Source organism: Dipodomys ordii, unplaced genomic scaffold (genome assembly GCF_000151885.1).
Source record: "Dipodomys ordii isolate 6190 unplaced genomic scaffold, Dord_2.0 Scaffold22, whole genome shotgun sequence".
In the NCBI taxonomy this organism is placed as follows: Eukaryota; Metazoa; Chordata; class Mammalia; order Rodentia; family Heteromyidae; genus Dipodomys; species Dipodomys ordii.
Window position 1 is genome coordinate 2018787 of NW_012267238.1, and position 6912 is coordinate 2025698.

General features: G+C 47.2%; 1 protein-coding gene across 1 annotated transcript in view; it reads left to right on the forward strand.

Moving 5' to 3' along the window:
- The first annotated feature begins 5341 nt into the window (after positions 1–5341).
- LOC105984076 (leucine-rich repeat-containing protein 51) overlaps positions 5342–6912 on the forward strand; it is a 36778-nt gene continuing 35207 nt past the window's right edge. The window contains exon 1 of the mRNA XM_013014149.1: positions 5342–5409. The gene's annotated coding sequence lies outside the window, so the exon portion shown is untranslated. The remainder of the gene's footprint in view (positions 5410–6912) is intronic.

The following is a 6912-nucleotide window of genomic DNA, read 5'->3' on the forward strand; positions in this document are numbered from 1 at the left end:
TGGTAGAGTGCTAGCCTTGAGCTGAAGAGCTGAGGGACAGCGCCCAGGCCCAGAGTTCAGGCCCCATGACCGGACCCAAAAAACAAAAAAACAAACTAATATGATAAAGACATAAATACATGAACTTTAAATCAAAAACATCTAACAAAATACTATGAAACTGATAGATTAAAAAAAATGGGGGGGGAGGATGGGAAGGGATGGGAAGGGGAAACAAAGGAGGAGGCTACAATGCTCGATAAGAAATGTACTCATTATCTTGCCCATGTAATTGTAACCCCTCTGTACAGTATTTTCACAATTAAAAAGAAAAAAAATGGGGTCTGGGAAGGTGGCTCAGTGGTAGAGTGCTTGCCTTGCATGCAGGAGGCCCTGGGTTCGATTCCTCAGCAAACATAAGCAAAAAAGAAAAAAGCCGGAAGTGGCACTGTGACTCAAGCGGTAGAGCGCTAGCCTTGAGCTGAAGAGCTGAGGGACAGCGCCCAGGCCCAGAGTTCAGGCCCCATGACCGGACCGAAAAAAAAAAAAAAAATGATGCCCCAACAAGTTAAAAAAGGATAATGAAGCCAGGCACCGGTGTCTCACGCCGGTAATCCTAGCTACACAGGAGTCTGAGATCTGAGCATTCAAAGCCAGCCCAGGCAGTAAAATCTGTGAGACTCTTATCTCCAATAAACCACTAGTAAACTGGAAGTGGCAGGGTAGAGTGCTGGCCTTGTGCTGAAAAGCACAGGGACAGCGCCCAGGCCCAGGTTCAAGCCCCATGACTGACAAAAAAAAAAGGTAATGAATGCTGGGAATGTGGTAGAGTGCTTGCCTAGCATGCATGAAGCTCTAGGTTCGATTCCTCAGTACCACATAAACAGAAAAAGCCGGAAGTGGCACTGTGGGCTCTCAAGTGGTAGAGTGCTAGCCTTGAGCAAAAGAAGCTCAGGGACAGTGCCTAGGCCGAGTTCAAGCCCCAGGAGTGGCAAAAAAAAAAAAAAAAAAAGCAAATGAAAAATAACTGAATCAGGTTCTAGTGACTCACACCCATATTCTTAGGTATTGAGGAGGCTGAGACCTGAAGCTTAAGGTTTAAAGCCAGCCCTAGAGGGGTGGCTCAAGTGGTAGAGCACTAGCTCTGAACAAAAAAGATGAGCAAGAGTACAAGGCCCTGAGTTCAAGCCCCAGTTCCAACACATACCCAAAAAAATGGCAAAAAAAAAAAAATCAGTGAATATATGGATACAATTAAATAACCACTTACAGCACAAAAAAATTATTACTAATTTTTATTATCAATTTAAATTATTCAGGCTTGGAATATACCTCAGTTCCAGAGCAACTACCTAGTATGAAAACCTAGGTTTGATTTCTACTACTTAAGAAAGAAAGAAGCTGGACACCACTGGCTCACACCTATAATCCTAGCTACTTAGGAGGTTGAGATCTGAGTGAGAATCATGGTTCAAGGCCAACCCAGGCAGAAAGTCCTTGAGACCAGTATTTCTATTTCTACAGAAAGACCCAGAAATGAAGCTATTGCTCAAGCAATACAGTGCTACCCTTGAGCACGAAAGCTTAGGGACAGTGCCCAGACCCTGAGTTCAAGACCCAGGACCAGCACAAAAGAAAAAAGAAAAAAAGGAAAAGACAGACCGACAGAAATCCAGATGGATTGTCTTAGGAATGATCTCATTCTTAGAAGTGGTAGTTTTGAGCCTGAAAAGCTTTTTGATATAGTGTTGTACCGCGTAAAGAAGCTGAATAAATGACCCCAATACCTCTGACCATCTGGTTTTATCAATTAGACAGATAAAAGAGAGCAAGCGGGCTAGGAAGGTGGCTCAGTGGTAGAGCGCTTGCCTTGCATGCTTGAGGCCCTGGGTTCCATTCCTCAGTACCACATAAGCAAAAAGAAAAAAGCTGGAAGTGGCGCTGTGGCTCACGTGGTAGAGAGCTAGCCTTGAGCTGAAGAGCTGAGGGACAGCGCCCAGGCCCAGAGTCCAGGCCCCACGACTGGACTCAAAAAATAACAATAATAAATAAGACTGGGGCTGGGAAGTTGGCTCAGTGGTAGAGTGCTTGCCTTGCATGCCTGAGGCCCTGGGTTCCATTCCTCAGCACCACATAAACAAAAAGAAAAAAGCCGGAAGTGGCGCTGTGGCTCAAGTGGTAGAGTGCTGGCCTTGAGCTGAAGAGCTGAGGGACAGCACTCAGGCCCAGAGTTCAGGCCCCACGACTGTACCCAAAAAAAAAAAAAAGAAAGAAAAAAGAGAGCAAGAGATGAGGTTAATATGAGTAAACTATAACATATGCATGTGTGAATTCAAAAGAGCCTATTTACCCATCTTTGCCCCCATCTTAACAATTCAAGAACTCTAGTCTTAGTTCAAGGCATTCTTCACACTTCCATATTCCACAAGTAAAAAAGGAACATTATAAACAAAAATGTTTCCTAAGACGGCAGCCAGTGGATCTCATGCATGTGAATCCTAGCTACTTAGGAGGCTGAGATCTGAGGATCGCAGTTCAAAGCCAGCCTGGGCAGGAAAGGCCATGAGATTCTTATCTCCAAGAAACCACTAGAAAACCGGAAGTGTCTCTGTAGCTCAAGCAGTAGAGCCCTCACCTTGAGCTGAAGAGCGCAGGGCTGAAGCAGCCCAGAGTTCAAGTCCCACAACAGACAAGAAAAAAAAAAGGTTTCCTAATGAGCTTTCAGGTACAAGCTAGCATTCAGGAAGTAGAGTTTCTGGTTGTGAATTGAGATATAGACATTAGTCATCATTTATTGTAACTAGGGCTGATGCTTCAATAGGCGAAACTAGCACAAAGGAACAGAGAAGGAGGGAACATATACCCCATCCATGTGAAGTGCTTCCTCAGTTGATCCAAACACTCACCCCAGGTTAAACACATCCATCATAGTGAAGATCTCCACAGTTAGAAAGAGTTCCAACTCCCTATCAAAGTTTCCTGCCCATCAGAGTAACACACTTCACAACCCAGTACTTTGGAAACAAAGGACCAAGCAACAAACAATGAACAGAGGGAAGTGTGGATTAAAACCAGATCAAGATTTTCAGAAGAGTGCCATTCCTAGAAAGTTAGCTTAATACTGAAGACAAAGCCACTCAATCAAGATGAAAAAGAAAGCCAGGCTCCTATTACCCTTTCAGCCCAAGAAAGTGTATCAGTCCATGGCATATATTAATGGCCAAAATATGCTCAAACTGTGTTTGTGCATGCACATACATGCATGCTCACACACACTCTCTCGCACACCAGTCCTGGGTCTGAACTCAGGGCCTCTCACTTGGCTTTTTCACTCAAAGCTGGGGTTTCTACCACTTGACCCACAGCTCTACTTCCAACATGCTCAAATCTTGTGCAGCTATCAAGATACAGTGACAAAGCAGTCTTTGAAAATCTAGAAAGGCAAACAAACATGCAGAGTCTCTAATACCAGATGACAAGAGCTAAGCAAAAGAGTTAAGAGAGTAAGAAGCAGCAACATTAACACAGATGGAATATCCCACCCAAAACCTTTAATTACATCTCTAAAAGGCCTTTAAATTAGTCATCTTCAAGGTGCTAGTATGAAAGAACTTACTTGACCTGACACTCACAGGGACAAGATAAGAAGGGAAAGCAGGTAAGATCAGTTTAGATATATGAAAACACTCAAATTAGTCCAAGACAAAGTTCACACACAAGCTGGGTGCCAGTGGCTCACGCCTGTAATCCTAGCTACTCAGGAAGCTGAGATCTGAGGATCACAGTTCAAAGCCAGCCAGGGCAGGAAAGTCCGTGAGACTCTTATCGTCAATAAACCACTAGAAAACTGGAAGTGGCACTGTGGCTCAAGGGGTAGAGCACTCGCCTTGAGCTGAAGAGTGCAAGGAAAGCACCCAAGCCCAGTGTTCAAGCCCTGTGACCAACAAAAAAAAAATTCACACACACACAACTCTCACACCAGTCCTCACTTGTGCATAACCTCAAAATTTCCAAGAACAGCCAGCCTTATGCTAATCACACAATTAAAATGTTTAACCAAGTTAAACGTTATCAACTTCAGGGTCCCCATCTATAATAAAGTTTAACAAGGTTGTTGGGAAAATTGTTTTGTTTGTTTTTCCTTTGGGGGAGAAGGGGGTGCTGGTAGTGGGGCTTGCAGCCAGGGCGCTGTCCCTTAGCCTTTTTGCTCAAGGCTGGCGCTCTACCACTTAAACCACAGCTCCACTTCGGGCTTTTTGGTGGTTACTTGGAGATGAGACTCTGGGGTTTTCCGCCTGAGCTAGCTTCGAAACTGGTTCCTCCTATCTCAGCCTCCTGGGTAGCTAGGATTACAGGCCTGAGTTACTGCCGCCTGGCTAAGATTCTTTTTGTATTGTTGTGTGTGGGTCCTGGGGCTTGAACTCAGGGTCTGAGCACTCTCCCAGAACATTTTTGCTCAAGGCTAGCACTCTACCACTTGAGCCACAGCTCTACTTCCAGCTTTTTGGTAGTTGATTGGAGCTGAGAGTGTCACAGACTTTCCTGCGCCGGCTGACTTCAAAACTGGATCCCCAGCTCTCAGCTTCCTGAGTAGCTAGGATTACTGGCGTCCGTCAACTGGTGCCCGCGGCTCACTACCAAGGGGTGCAACAAACACAATGACAGCAATGCAGCAGATGCTCAGGAAATGCATACGAGCGTAGCCCACAGTATCAGGGGAGGACTTCCATTAGAAGATCCCCGAGTACAATCCTTTCGTGACTGCGCTACCCCCACCCACGTCGCCGTCAAACGTAAAGCCACGGACACGCCCCCAAAGCAGACCCTCCCCCTCGGACGTGCCCGTCTCTCCAGAAAGCCTTACCCCCAGGACTCTCTCCCCTTTCGGACTCGATTTACGAAGGAGGCCTTCCGCTCGCACAGGCCTCTCCAGCACCCACTTTAGGCCCGGGCATCCCCTCGGGGCACCCAGGCCGCACGCCAGCTGCGGGCCCGCGCCGGTTACCTGGCCGCGCACCCCCGCTCCGCCACGCGCTCCCCGGACCGCACCTCGCCGCGGGCTCACGCCAGCCGTGAAAGTGCACAATTAGTTCAAACCAGCGCCCCGCCCCCTCGCACCGCCTTCTGATTGGCCCCTGTAGGCTGTTGTTCGCTGGGCACGCGGGAGGACCCGGGAAAAGGAAATACGGGGGTCACTGGGGAGGGAGAAGGGGTGTCAGTACTTCCGGTCCCGACCTGGATTTGCAGGCAGAGAACTACAAGTCCCAGCATCACTCGCGGCCTCCGACTGCCTCCAACGAACTACGGGAGCCTGTTGGCGACGCACGGTCGCTGAAGACTGAAATTAGGACGTGGTGACGAAGTCAGTTGCTATGGAGTTACGCTAAGTAAGGTAGAGGAAGGACGAGGCTGGAGGGAAAGCGACTGCTGGTGAGTTGGGCGGGAAAATCGGAGAGCTCTATGGAGAGGGAAGGGACTCCACCAAAAAAAAAGACCAAGAACTTGGCTAATTTGGACCCGGGACCTCAACTCACACCCCCTTTCAAAGTGACCAAGACACAGATCCACTTAGGATAGACTAAGGGGGGACAAGATGGCTGAAGGGAGATCTGAACCGCTCTCAGACCAGGGGGAGACCCTCTTCAAAGGAGTCTAGACATGAAGGGAACTGGTGGGCCTTTTTCTTTTCCAAATAGACGTTTTCTCAGAGTCACCAGGTTGCTTCTGTACACACTCATTAAGGGCTTTGTCTCTAAATAACCTCTTGTGCCTACACCCGCCCCCCTCCCCAAAACACGGTCTACTTCTTGAAGCTCAACAGTTAGATCTGCATTTCTTTTACAGTCGTCGTGGCAGATCCAGTGCATTCAGTAACTTGCCCAGTAACTTCACATTCTTTCTTTATACTCGTAAGAGTTCTATAAGTCAGGGGGCTGGGAAGGTGGCTCAGTGGTAGAGCGCTTGCCTTGCATGCATGAGGCCCTGGGTTCGATTCCTCAGCACCACATAAGCAAAGTGGAAAAAGCCGGAAGTGGCGCTGTGGCTCAAGTGGTAGAGCGCTAGCCTTGAGCTGAAGAGCTGAGGGACAGCGCCAAGGCCCAGAGTTCAGGCCCCACAACCGGACCCAAAAAAAAAAAATAATAATAATAAAGAGTTCCATAAGTCAAAGCCATTATCACCATTTCACAGATTGAAAACTGAAACCCAGAGAGAAGCGACTTGCCCTAGGCCGCTCACTCAGTGACACTGCTAGTAGGTAACAGTTCTCCAAGTTCCAGCCAAATCTCCTTAGCCTGAACCTTCTGCCTCCAACCTTAAAAACTTGTTCTAAGGAACAGGTTACAATGCCCCAAGGAAAAGGAACCTACATGGCCTACTTTCAATTATTTATTCTTCAACCTGAATGAACTTCAAATCCTTCCCTGAAAGTTTTAATGAAGAAAGTGAAGGAACTACAAAGACTGAAGACAGTGGGAATCAAAACTAAACAGAACAGTCTGGCTAGCATAGCACCTGAGTTCTGAGGCTACCCTGATTAGTTGACCCTATCATAAACTTCTTGAGTCTTGGTCCTCTGCATCGCCCTTACTCTGTGTTGTCTTCGTGAGTACACATCCACATCCCACAATTTCATTGGTATTCATGTATCTCCAGGTAGCCTTTATCTCTAAATCATGAAATCCAGTAACCAGTTTCCTCCTTGAGTTCTTCATGATGTCTAAAAGGCAACTCTAATTCCACATTTCTGTGTACAACGAAACCCTCCCCTCCAAGCCTATATTCCAAACAGGATCTCTTCCAGTGTTCCTGCAGTTTGCAAGTGTCAAAAGCCCAAAAGTTGGGGCTGGGAAGGTAGCTTAGTGGTAGAGCACTTGCCTTGCATGCCTGAGGCCCTGGGTTCAATTCCTCAGCACCACATAAGCAAAAAGAAAA